Source organism: Macrobrachium nipponense, chromosome 1 (assembly GCF_015104395.2).
Source record: "Macrobrachium nipponense isolate FS-2020 chromosome 1, ASM1510439v2, whole genome shotgun sequence".
Lineage (NCBI taxonomy): Eukaryota > Metazoa > Arthropoda > Malacostraca > Decapoda > Palaemonidae > Macrobrachium > Macrobrachium nipponense.
This window is the reverse complement of record NC_087200.1, coordinates 92,876,571-92,891,570: the sequence shown is the minus strand read 5'-3', so window position 1 is coordinate 92,891,570 and position 15,000 is coordinate 92,876,571. Positions and strand designations below refer to the sequence as shown.

The 15,000-nt window shown below is 34.5% G+C and overlaps 1 protein-coding gene across 6 annotated transcripts in view; it reads left to right on the top strand.

Annotated features, from left to right (window-relative positions):
• Positions 1-15,000, top strand: part of LOC135219467 (muscarinic acetylcholine receptor M2-like) — a 740,507-nt gene that overhangs the window by 668,117 nt on the left and 57,390 nt on the right. The window lies entirely within an intron of this gene.

The following is a 15,000-nucleotide window of genomic DNA, read 5'->3' as shown; positions in this document are numbered from 1 at the left end:
GGTGCAGGTCAGATGATGGACTTCTCGGGTTTATCGGTAACGTTCCTTAGGAATATTTTATTCTCCGTTATTCCCACTGCAGGTTCAGCTTAGAACTTACCTAAGTGCTCAGTTAGGTTTCATTTATATTTGCTTGATTGGTAACAGGAATCATAATAGTAGAATTTAGGGGCAATATAATGCTCAGATTGAGTTTGGCCATTAAGTATAATCGGATTCGTATCTTTTCTGCAGAATGGGTACTACATAGCATTTTTATTTGCCACAGAAAGCTTTTCTTTTAATAGAAATGCTTATATTAACTAATATTGATTAGAACTATTTGATTGTAATAGGTTTTTCATTCGTTTAATATTATTTGTCAAAATACAAATTATTATAAAATGATGTGCAGTATATAACAGTTAGTAAAAAATTAAGGGAATAACAAATTTCACAATTGAATGATATATATGTAGGCAAGCATAATTACATCCCTGCTATAAAGCCAAGGTAGAATATGGCATAAGGTATAAATAAATAAGTAGGCAACAGGAAATAAAACCAGGTGTCACAGACAGAGAGGTTACGGAACTCTCACACGTAAAGAGAGCTTCGACAAGTGGGCGGGGCTAGTGTTCGATGTAAGGGTGAACGCGGTAGGTCCGGTTACATTAGCCCCTAAGGAACAGCTTTTAAGGAGTAGTGTAGCCTTTTAGCAGCGACGATTTTTTTTTCTTTTTTTTGGCATGTCAGCTTTTTTCCAGCTTTTTATTTCGTTTTTGGCGTTTATCACAGCTGCTGTAGAAGCTTTTTCTGGTAGAGGTTACTTCTTTGTTTAACTGTTGTAGGAAATTGGTTGAAATTAAAAATGTACATCATGGCTGGAATCTGTTTTAAACTGCCGTTTGCATGGAGTTTATGTGACTCTGAATGTATTTAGAAGTTATATTTTATGTGCGTTGATATACATTTGTATTATATATATATATATATATATATATATTATATGATATATATATATATATACATATACATATATATACGTATATATATATTATATATATATAGATGTGTATGTATGTATAGTTCAGGCGCAGATGATCAATCAAATCGAGTGACAATTATTAACCATACAGATTCGAGTCATGATCCCACCATAAATAATGACTTAATGATGCTTATGAGAAAGGCAGTCTTGTCTCCATGAGTCTAATTTCGCATATATATATATATATATATATATATATATATATATATATATATATATATATATATAGATTATACTATGTACTGCTCAATTATCATTCCATGGAAGACTTATGGAATGACTTTGCATTGCTTCTAGTAGTTTTGATGACTTGACTACTACTGCTACTGCTATTACTACTTATTATGTAGATCATGATGCATCTCTTATTTTTTATAGCATATGAGTCTTGTCTTTCCAAAAGAACTGTTCAAGAATAGGGAGTTTGATGAGTTGAGAATGTAAAGAAACGAAAAGATTTCAAAGAATGGCTTGAAAAGAAGAAAAAAAAATATCAGTGCAATTGAATTCATCATCTTTCACCTCCTTTTCTTGAGGGAGGGATGTCGCACATTACGTGTCAGAAAGAACAAAAGCTGTCGATGATGAGTCTAAAATCATATGTGAATTTGGCTGAAGATCGCTCATTTTTATTCACGAATTTTTTTTTTATTGATGGAATGGAGACTTAATGAAGAAGCTCAAGCATGCCATAAGCAAGTCATTTATGTTCCTTGAGCGAATGAGAGGAGAAACGAAGTCACGTTCGAAGTCAGTGTCTGTGTTTGGGTGTCATCCCGCACCCAGACTCCTGATGTCGTTGTGATCATTATTTTTTTTTTTTTTTTTCAAGTTCAAAAAAAAAATTATAAACGAAGCAAAATTATTCATTTGTCTTTTCAGCCTGGAAACCCCTTGTAGGCAAAGCACCTTTTCTCATTCATTAACGAAGAAATTAAACTCTGGTTGAGATTGATGTTGATGGAAACCTAAAAATGACGTAAAATGAAATTGAGAACTTAATAAAAGATGAAACGGCCATTGAATAAACACCCGTGATACCAAATCTTTCCCTAAAATCCCCTTAATGTTTCACTCAAAAATATCCCTTAAACTCCAATTAAAGATCTATGTAAACAGGCAACTCATTCGTCGTATGTCTCTTTCGGTCAACTCGGTAAGAGAAGTAGCTTTTCTTCCCTCTAACATTTTGTGCCGTCATATGGCGAAGGTTTCTTTGTAATAGGCATTGGTTGCTCAGTGTTCCTTTCGCGAAAGGTTTTCCCAACTTCAATTTTATTTGAATTTTTATTTATTTATTTATTTATTTATTTTTTACTTTCCGGTTTTCGTTTTGTACAACATTTTTTATGGTAAATATGTTCTTGCGGTAACTTGCATACTACGCACGCCTTGCATATGCAAGTGTGTATGAGTATGTATGTTTGTATATTTGAGTGTGGTTTCGTCTGGGTTTATTTAGTTTTATATATACTCATGTGTTATGCGTCCTTATTTGTGAGTATGTTTGGTGGCAATTCATGAGTATGCGTGTATAATAAAAAAGTAATGGAGTTCATTATATAATATATATATATATATCAATTAGAAGTAATATATATATATTATTATATATAAAAACATATATATATGATATAATATATATCTATATATATATATATCATATATATATTATACCATTACTATCTATAATATATATATTATATATATATATATATCATTATAATATAATAATATATATTACTATAGTATATATGTGTGTGTGTGTGTATATATATATATATATATATATATATATATATATATATATATATATATATATATATATATATATATTATATATATATATATAACTCAGCATGGTATATTAGAGTCGGTTTACCCCAGATAGAAAATTTATATCCTCATTCATTTGATCATTTTGGAATTAAACTTCATGACTACCTCATTTTACTTTGTCAGAAAATATTACATTTTTAGTTCCTCTTTGATTATTTAAACAGAACTGGATGGACAGTTTCATTTTTGCTTAAGTATTTACCAAAAACAGTCAGGAGAGGCAATTTTTGTGAAGTTAAAAGCAATCATTCTCAGAACCCAGAACAAGGGTGACAGAGCCTTAAAAGATGTTAACGAGGAATTTGATGAGAATGCGTTTTGTGTCAGCACGATGTACCTTCGTCCGTCGTTGGCCGAGTGGATTTCGCGCTCGGCTACCTGTCCGGTGGTCCGAAGTTCGATTCTCGGCTCGGCCAACGTGGAACCAGAGGAATTTATTTCTGGTGACAGAAATTCATTTCTCGATATAATGTGGTTCGGATTCCTTAATAAGCTGTAGGTCCCGTTGCTGGGTAACTATGTAATTGGTTCCTAGCTACGTAAAAATATCTAATCCTTCGGGCCAGCCCTAGGAGAGCTGTTAATCAGCTCAGTGGTCTGGTAAAACTAAGATATACTTAACTTTTTAACGATGTACCCTCACATACTTGACATAGGACTGTTGATAATTAAAAATGATATAAGAAAAAGTGCTAATGTCACGGCTCGGTTACACCATGTGGAAGAATCAGTTCCCCTGTTTGTGTGTTTGTACACACATCTGTCTTGATGGGTGCTTTAGCTTGATTTAATTTAATAGAGTGAATTCAGTAAACGAAATGCTAGAGAGCATCGTTAAGTTTGGAACGACTCATTTATTATATTTATGTTATATATAATAGTATATATATATATATATATATATATATATATATATATATATATATTCATATATATTATATTTATGTTATATATACATATATATTATGTGCATATATATATATATATATATATATATATATATATATATATATATATATATGTTTGTGTTTTGCGCTGATTGTATGAGTATTTAAAGTTTTTACCAAAATGCATTAGTAAATGTAAGGTAAGCTCTCTCTCTCTCTCTCTCTCTCTCTCTCTCTCTCTCTCTCTCTCTCTCTCTCTCTCTCTCTCTCTCTCTCCTCTCATATTTCGTTCTTTATCCGTTCTTGAAATTATTTTCTGAATTTACTTGCCTGTTACCTTTAGATACATAAGTGCATCATAGCCTTCGATGAAATTACGTAAGAATTAATTATTTCTAGTATTTTGGCAGTTAAACCGTGAATGTGATAAAGGAATTTACGACGAGTATGATTTTAAGTGTCAGTCAATTTGTTGTTGCTTGAGAAAAAACAATTATTTTTTTTATTATTTACATCGCAGTGTCACGTCTTTACAAAAAGTGATCACAATCCTTTAATAAGGAATTAAATGACAAATAAGTCTTCTACAATGTAGTAGGAATTTTGTGAGTAAATAAACTATTTTAGGCAGCAGATGTGTATCCGTTGACTTTCTTAATTGCATTTTACGCATCGGCCACTCATTTTTCAAAAACTGCTATTTTAATCTGGTGGGCAATTCCCCCAAAATGACGGGTGGAACCAAGAGTCGGACCCATCCGGCCTTTGCCAGGTATCGAGGGGGTCTTCCGTCTTGATTCCCTGATGAAGAAGATTCAGGTGCTCTGGAAATGGGACAGCGGCCCAGATGTTGATTCACCTTGAAAGGTATCAGCCAGGATGCTAAAATCAAGATGAATGCCCTGGGTCCTCCGATAGGCCGTCCTTGCGTTACTACCTTTGCGAGATTTCTCTTTTTTTCCCTTTTGATTGCTTATCTTTTGAGATCTTGCTCTGTTTTTGCTTTTTTTAATTTTTTTATTATTCAAACATTATCCTCCCTTCTTTACAACCTCTTGTTTCTCTACTAAAGGATAATGTACTATTTTGTCTGCTACTTACAAAGTCATCTTTTTCTCAATTCCAGTGCTTCCGGCACTGTTGGTAGCACCCGGTGTCCAAACTTTATTTTGGTTGCATGCAGGTGTGTGTGTGTATATATATATATATATATATATATATATATATATATATATATATATATATATATATATATATATATATATATATATATATATATATATATATATAGCGTGTTTTGCGTTTGAGTACATTCATATGGGGGTGTTGTTGAGACAGCTTATCAACATGGAACTGCAGAGTCTTGAAACCAGATTAGAAGACACTCAAACGCCGAGTGCCTTGTTTGCTCACCTGTAACGCTGAGATGTACACGAGTTTTAGATATCTGGCTTCGAGTAGGTTGTTGAAAGTTGCCTCAACCGATAACGTAGAAAAGAAAGCAACTGTGATAGGAAACAAGAGGACGAAAGGGCCGTGGCCGATTCTATTCTCTGAAAAGTAAAAAAAAATAATCAAGTCTGTCATTTACAACGGCAGTTTGAAAGTATTTTACATTAAAAGATCTAAAATGCTACATGAAAGGCATACGTGATTTGTAAATAACTATGCGTGTGAAAAACAGTTATATACATTATATATATATATATATATATATATATATATATATATATATATATATATATATATATACTACACATACAGAAAGAGAGATGGTGAACCAAATGTTTTGGAATTAGGAAGAAATAATGTAGTTTTTGTAAAAGAGAAGGATTTCCAAATAAGGGACTAAGGAATCAATAGGTTTAGCTGTAAAAGTCACATAGGAAAAAATAAACACATCCCTGAAGTATGTTTTCTTTAAAGAATTCCCTCTCCTGCACAGTGATAATATAATTCTCATTGATCACGATCGAGAAGGGGGGATTTTAATTCTTCCGCGAGAGAGGGTTCTTTAATGGAATTTATCCTTATTTTTATCTGCTTCTCGAGTGACTCCTTTCCCAAGCCTGGATAAATAAGGAGGGAGGGAGTGTCGAGGGGATCCGCCCGTGAAGCATCCCTCAAATCCAATGATGAAATGAGCCGCACAGTGAGTGTTAGAAACACCTGGGAACGGCTTTTTGTAAAGAGCAACTCCGACTATGGGTGAAAGTCAGGGTGTTGAAATCAGTTGTCATCTATCATAATAATACCCGAGAGGATCTGATCTCGATTGTCTTCTCCCGGGTGACAGTAGAGGTGACATGACACGGCCACCCACCCCTCTGCATCCCGGTTTGTCCGCCACGGGCGGGGGTGGGGTAAGTAGGGAAACGAGAAGGGAGGAGAAGACGTTCACCCTCCTCCTGTAATCCTGTTTGTCCGACCAGGTTAGGGCTGGGTTGGTAGGTGATCGGGTGGGTAGGGGAGACAGCAGCACCGGGTTCCAGCAAACTCGATTCCTAATAAAAGAAGAACTAAAGTAATGAGTTACATAGTCCTGGGACACACTGCTCAAAATAAACCCCATTATTAGACCTCCTCACATCAGTGACCGTACTAACTGTTGCGATGCTGGTTTACAGAAATCAATCGTCTTGATGGATTTCTCGAGTAAAATCGCCTTTCAAAAGACACGTCAAAGCTTTTTCGTTTTTCGTTTCTTCTTGGACGGGGTGCATTCTTACAGTCGTGATAGCTATTTAACTAATGAAGCCTCTTTTGTCTTCAGAAGTATAAATTTCACTGTTGAGTGCCAAAACATTTCATTTGAGTTTTTCGTTTGCTTTTGTGTTTTCGAGTGATAAGGAGATTAAACTTGTGTTCATTCAACCTTAGGCAAAGGAATGGTTTTGTTAAAGCCTAGGGCTGGGGTTGGGGTTGTCTTGTTATTTTTGGTGCTTAGGAGAAAAATACCACATCTTCCATTTGAGCCTTTCCGTTCCACGGAAACTCTGAACCTTAATGACTACCGATGTCCAAATCTCGGCTGCTGTCTTCCCACATTCTCTGTGAGAAGGGAGTTTGTGCCCTTGAAAATATAACTGGGCTATTTGGAGAGGAAAACCACTTGTGGTGAATCTATAGTCCAAGAATTTGGAACCATGATGAATGAAATAGTAATGCATTTATATTGAGAAGTCTGGCAGGAAGAAAAATGAGAGAAAAGTGTTACACTAAAATGAATGAGGTTGGATAAGAAATGCTTGTGACAATCGGGAGAAACTTTAAATTTTCAGGAATGAAAACGAAATATTTATGATTGTAAATATCCTAACCCAGTACGAAAGCCTTATGATAAAATATATGACGCTGAATATTTTTAAGAATTTAACAGGCTCAATGGTCGATACCATCGTGAAATAATGTAGTATAAGAGGCCTACCTAGTGAATACACATCTTGAAATCATCCGGTGCATGAGATACGGGAGATGAATTCGAATTGGTTGCTGCATGAGAGAGAGAGAGAGAGAGAGAGAGAGAGAGAGAGAGAGAGAGAGAGAAGCTAATAGGTGCATAGTTCGTCTGGAAGCGTTAGCAGCATCTAATGGGAGATGCTGCTTTCCCCCGATTGGGCCAATTACCCGGGACTCCACTGATAGGTATTAGGGGGATAAAGACCTTATCATTATATGTAATTGGTTCCCCGAGTTAGATACGATATCCTCGCCACATTATTTGGACTTGGTCTCCGGGATGACTTGGGAAAGGGGTGTAAAAGGCCAATAGTTCTTCTGTTCCTGCTTTTTTATTTCCTTTTGCATCTTCTCTTTTTGTCTTCATCTTATATTCATCTTTTTCAGTAGTCTGTCTTACTGTTCATGCATGACCCATACGCTTAATCTCTTTAAGCAAGACAACGGAGAATATATTTTGGTTTAAGAACACGACATAGAAATTTCAAACCAAACAAACATGTATATGTATGTATATATATATATATATATCTATATATATATCATATATATATATATATATATATATGACTACATAATATACGTGTGTGTGTTTGTTTAAACCGAAAAGAAAAAATGTATGTGTTGGTTTTATATATTCCTTTTTCATAGTAGATTCTATTTTTATAACAATTCTTCATAATACTTTTACCCTCGACGAGGACCCAAAATACATTCGATAATGGAGGTCATCTGTGTGATGTATATTATATTAAAAAATCGATAGTTTTTTAAGTCGATATTAATAAGTTCAGCTTCAGGATTCCTTAATGACTACTGAAAGGAATTTCAGGCGAGACTTTGCACAGGGGATCGTTAACACTCTTAAATTAGGGAACCCCTTTTGTCTCATTATTAGTCGAGGAGCAGATAATAGGATGTGGGTGCTCCTACACCCTGTCCTTTGGTCGGGCTCTTGCATTTCTATATAATCCTTCTTTTAAAAGACCGTTGTTCATCTACGTCTTGTAGGAGACTTTGCTTAAGAAGAAGACTCCTCATCTTTTCCTAATTTCGGCGGTTTATTGCTTTATTTTGGGGAATAATAGTAAATCTTATAAAATGCATATTTATGATAAAGCTAAATTCTTAATGCTTCAAGATTTACGAAGACAGATCTTACTGATACAACTTATTTCCTCTCAGACTGACAGACGTAGTTAATAAATATACCCTGTGAGGTGTACAGGTAGTCCTTCAACAAATTGTACTCGTATGTTTATGTGGACCTCGTCGAGTTTATTACACATTTGTTAATATGCGTATCCATTGCTTCTTATATTACGGTTCGGGGAAAGAACTACTTTTCTTTAACGTTAATCTTGAGAACGTTAATCATAAGGGTTTTACTTCTGATGATATAAAGTTCCTAAACCTTTAATGAGAATATGTACTCACTTAGGAGAAAGTCAAGTTCAGGACACGGTTGGGACAGCATAATTGAAATTATGGATTTCCAGACTTTTAAAATCAGGCTGGAAAGTTTCACTTAATATTATGGGCAATAATTAAGTTCGTGTCTTGAGCTATTGAGTAACATGTCTACCTATCGTTCGGATAAATAGACGTGTGGCCTTGTGCTAACAGAGATTTTGAAAAAAGAACTTCCCACAAGTTTTCTGTTTACAGAATCCAAAAACGAATTTTTCTCAAGTTGAGGAAAGAGGTAATTTAAGAAATTGTTGAGCAGATATGTACTTGATTTATGTATTTTGAAAGGTTGACCCGCAAATAACTTTCTGACATCAAATCTTGAATTACATACGTATATAGTGTGCTTCTACCCTGAATAAGATTCGAGCCATACATTTTCGATTTTGCTGATAGGAGGCAGCGACTCATTTACATAGCCATAGGAAGAGATGTTCATCACGCCGCCTTAACCTTAATTCCAACTGGGAAAAGCTTGGGTTGGAAGCCTGGTCAGGGCACTAGCACCCGCATTTATAATTTCATTTTTGTGTGGACTATTCCCAAAGTACGGCATCGTAAGTACGATGTTAATGGGTTATCTGACACGTAATTGTAGCAGGTTTATAAGTAAAATTATTGGCAAAATGTCATACCATGCATAAAATCAGTACAAATGGACCGGCACACATATACATACGTATGTGTATGTATGTATTATATATATATATATATATATATATATATATATATATATACATATATATATATGTGTGTGTGTGTGTGTGTGTGCGTGTATATATACCATGTGTATAATATATTTACGCGCATTTACATGTATATATACGAGTGTGCGTATAAGTTTTGATGAAATGCGTAAGGAGACAAGAATTAAAAGTGGTGACTTGAGATCAGTGAGCCTTCATAGGAAGTATATGGTGATTAAACTTCAACCCTCTTCCTCTCTGTGTAGGTTTGTGTCTCCCTGCATCTGTGCGTAGGGTATAATTACGCACAGGGGTTCCCTTAATGAGTTGGGGGCTGACTCCCTCCTCCATTCGATTACTAAGTGTGAGGTTATTCAGGCCCCCTTTAAGGAATATGCCTCATTTATATAAAATTCTCTCTCTCTCTCTCTCTCTCTCTCTCTCTCTCTCTCTCTCTCTCTCTCTCTTGCACTTTACCTTCTCTCTGTCTTTTATTATTGGTCTCTCTCTCTCTCTCTCTCGTAAGTAGCCATCTTGCTTGGTGAGTCGTACCCGCGTGAAGTCAGATTAATCAACAGATATCACAAGTTTAACATACGACTAGAATTTGAGAAATATCTAGAAGTGTTCGTGAACTATCGGTGATAAGATTAGTGTGAAAATAGTAGGATAAAGCGTCTTCTAAGTTAGTTTATCAAGTGTAATACTATAAATCAGAACAACGATGGCAGTAAGTTCCAACTGCGGGAAGAGGTGGCGTAATTTGGCGTGTCTAGCAGATTCGCAATACGATGAGGTAGCAGGAAGGGAACTGGCATTTCTCATCTATGAAATCAGCAACAGTCCTAACCAAAAAGATACAAAAGCATTCATAGATATATTAGAAGGATATAATCCTTCAAACTGGAACAAATCTAATGAAAATATCTTGAAAAATAATTGAAGAATTCCAATAAAATCCAAGTGGTCAAGAGACTCATAAAGAAAATATACATAAACCAACATATTCCGACAAAGAAAATGAATAAGGTGAATCTTGTGAATATCCTAATTGATGCATTAGGAAAAAAGAATGCCAAAAGCATGCAAACTGTGTAAGGTTTGGTATAGCATAGTCAATCCACAAAACCTAATCAGAAAATGTGCTGCATGCAACATTCCGACCCATCCACAGTGTGCTGAGGTAATACAAGATTTGAGAAAAGATACAAGAATTTTTTGTTCAACATGTCTATCATGGATAGGCAATGTTATTAATCAAGATTGAATGTACAAATAGTTGAGGATGAAGAAGAAGAGGAAGAGGAAGAAGAAGAAGAAAAAGAAGAAGAGGAAAACGGAAGAGAAGTAAATCAAAATGAACAAAAAAATGACAGAAAAAAAAAAATATAGGAAAACAAAGAACAAGATAAAAGTATGGATGCAGAGATACTCATTGATACTACATATGAGGCAATAAAGCAGCATACATACGAAGAATAAATTACGATATGACAACAGAAAAGCAAATCCCGAAGAGGCTCTACCCAGATCTAATACAATGACGGGAAAGAGGAAAATATAGACAAGAAAGACAAAATCTGCACCTTTTGAAAAGAGGGAATTGCAGATTTGGAGAAAGATGTTACTACAAACATCCTAAGATATGTCAAAACTATGAAATATATGGTAAATGTGCATACTTTAGATGGATATGGGGATGATTGCAGAGATCTGCATCCAAAAATATGTAAAAACCTAAAAGAATGGAAAGGATGTAAGTTCGACAAAAATGCAAATATATGCACCCTGTAGCCATAAATCATAATCAAATAAATAACCAACCAAGTAATAAAATCCAAAATAAGTAAAGAAACAATAAAGAGAGAAATCAAGAATATCAGGTAAAAGAGAAAAGCAAACCACCAATGAGATATGCAGAGGTGTCACAAAAAATTTCAAAGCATCAGCTCCGAAATTCTACTCAAGAGATAATAACTGTATTTATTATGCAAGAGGATATTGCAGAAACGGAGAAATTGCAGATTCAGACACAAAATGAATAATTATGATGAAGGAAGATCAAAAATATTATGGAAAAGTTGGATTTTTTAATGTCAGAATTTCTGGAAATGAAAAAAAGAACAACATACCAGAACAGGAAAGAGACATGGGAAAATCCTTATTACTACCAGTATTAAATGAAGGAGAAAACACGCAAAACCATCATAGTGATGAATGCGCAGGGTTTAGTTACGAGTAACTCAAAAAGAAAAAATAGAGTACTTAGAAGAAACTAACCCAAAATGAAAAGAAAATAGATATAATGAATATAAGTGAAACCTGGTATTCCCAAGAGACTGGGAAGGATGATCAAATAAAAGGGTTCCAAACTTATAGATCAGATAGAAAAATAGGAATCAAGGAGGAACCGCAATATATGGGAAAGACAAAAACAAGGAAAAATATATGAGAAATATAGTAACTCAGAATGTGAACTAATAGGCGGTAGAATTTGAATCTGAAAAATTGATGAACATAGTAATATATAGACCTCCTAATACTAAAGAGTTTGACTTAATAATTGAAAATTGGATGATATATGTAGAAATCACAAGGATGGACTATTCTCCTATCTGGTGACTTCAACTTTCCTTTCGTAGAATGGAAAGAACGAATAGGAGATTGTGGTTGTACTTATACATATAAAAAAGAGAGTAATAGTAGTGCAGAAGATAAGAGGCAATTTGAAAAGCTATTAGATATGCTACTAGAATACAACATTCAACAAATAAATCACCTCGCAACAAGAAAGGAAAATACTTTAGACCTAGTATTTGTGAACGAGATGAATTATGTTAAAGAAATAATATTTTATAATGCGAATATTTCAGACCATAATGTCATAGAATTAACAGTTCATTCCAAAGCAAGTGAAAATAGAGATAAGCAAGAAATGAAAAAGTGGGAAGGATATGGAAAATACAACTTCTACAGTAAAAATATAAAATGGTCAGAAATTAATGAAGAATTAAACAAAGATTGGGATAACATTTTCGTAAGTGATAACATAAGGGTAAATACGGAGATATTATATAAAATATTGGAGAAAATAGTGGAAAAATATATACCGAAGAAGAAAAGTAAACATCATTCATGCATACCAAGAGACAGAAGGATCTTGTTCCAGAAAATCAGAAAGTGGAAAAAAGGTCTTGCAAAAGAAAAAAATGCATGGAAAGTTATAGAACTAAAAAGTAAGATAGAAAATGCAGAACAAAAGATTATACAATCAAAAGAAATGAAAAACGGGACTTGGAAGAAAAAACCCTATTCAAATATCAAGCAAAACCCCAAGCTATTATACTCATATGCGAAGAAGATGAATAAAAGAAGAATAGAAATAGGCCCTCTGAGAATTGAAGGGAGATTAACGAATGAAAAAAAGGAAATTTGCAACATACTGGCAGAACGATATAAGAGAGAATTCACCCCTAGAATAGATAATGAAGATAATGATATAGAAGTAAGGGATGAAAATAGTGAATATTTAGCTGACATAGATATTAATGAAGCTGATATTGTGCAGGCTATTAATGAAATTAAAAAATGGAGCTGCTGCAGGGTCCTGATGGAATTCCTGCTATTTTGTTAAAGAAAGTAGTTCATTCTATCGCAAGCCACTTGCAATATTATTAAGACAAAGTGTAGATACAGGCAAGATTTATGAGGAGCACAAATTAGCATATATTACCCCTACTTTCAAAAGTGGATCAAGACTAGAGGCAAGTAATTATATTGCCTGTGAGTCTAACATCACATATTTATGAAAGTGTATGAAAGGGTAATGAAGAAAAATATTATGAAACATTTAATAATAATTTGTTTATAAAGGACAACATGGTTTCGTACCCGGAAAAAGTACACAAACCCAACTGTTAGTCCACCGTGAGAAACATATTCAAAATATGAAAAGCGGAAATGAAACAGATGTGGTTTATTTAGACTTTTGCAAAAGCTTTTGATAAAGTAGACCATAATATATTAGCGAAGAAAATTAGAAAACACAATATCGTGGATAAAGTAGGAAGATGTTAAAAGAATTTTTACACAACAGAAAACAGATAGTTATTGCAAACGACGAGAAATCGGATGAAGTCAACGGTAATATCCGGTGTGCCGCAAGGTACGGGTTAGCTGCAATACTGTTTGTTATTATGATTGAAGACATAGACAATATGTGAAGGATTCGGTAGTGAGTAGTTTCGCAGATGACACAAGAATAAGTAGAGAAATTACTTGTGATGAAGATAGGAACGCTCTACAAAGAGACCTTAACAAAGTATATGATTGGGCAGAGGTAAATAGGATGGTATTTAACTCTGATAAATTTGAATCAATAAATTATGGAGACAGAGAAAGAAAGCTATATGCATATAAGGGACCTAATAATGAGACCATCACAATAAGGAAGCAGTTAAAGACCTTTTGGTGTGTGATGAATAGGAACATGTTATGCAATGATCAAATAGCAACTCTGGTTGGCAAAATGTAAAGCAAAAATGGGAATGTTGTTACGGCACTTCAAAACAAGAAAAGCTGAACACATGATTATGCCTTTATAAAACATATGTTCGTAGTCCACTTGAATATTGCAATATGATATGGTACCCACACTATCAAAAGGATATTGCACAAATAGAGAGTGTACCAAAGGTCCTTTACAGCTAGAATAGAAGAAGTTAAGGACCTAGACTACTGGGAAAGACTACAATTCTTAAAATTATATAGTCTAGAAAGGAGAAGAGACGCTACATGATAATTCAGGCATGGAAACAGATAGAAGGAATAGCAGAAAATATCATGGAACTAAAAATATCAGAAAGAGCAAGCAGAGGTAGATTAATAGTGCCCAAAACTATACCAGGGAAAAATAAGGAAAGCACACCATAACATTAATCACTACGCAACAGCATCTAATGCAGCGTCTATTCAATGCGTTTTTTGCCAGCTCATCTGAGCAATATATCATGAGTTTGAGCGTAGATGTTTTTGAGAATAAGCTCGACAAATATCTAAACTGCATCCCAGACCATCCAAGATTGGAAGATGCAAAATATACCGGAAGATGTACTAGCAACTCTCTGGTAGACATTAGAGGTGCCTCACACTGAGGGACCTGGGGCAACCCGAACAAGATGTAAGGTCTGTAAGGTCTCTCTCTCTCTCTCTCTCTCTCTCTCTCTCTCTCTCTCTTCTTATTCTTACACTTTACTCCCTTATTTGTATCTCTTTTTTTCATTATTCTTTCTCTCTCTCTCTCTCTCTCTCTCTCTCTCTCTCTCTCTCTCATCTTCTCTCTCTCTCTCCTTTTGCCTATCCTCGTCCCTTCGCCAGCTCTGAGGCAGCATTGGGCCCCTTCACGCCAATTCTAATTATACGGCCGGCCAAAAGGATTTTATCCCGGCGAAGCATCTCGTTTGTATTCCTAATCTCGAGAGAAAGAAAAGGAAAGACATTCCTCAACTCCTCGGAGGAAGTACGCATTAGGAATCGTGAACATTGCCGCCTTATTTTGTGTGTGGGGATATATATATATAATATATATATATATATATATATATATATATATATATATATATATGTGTGT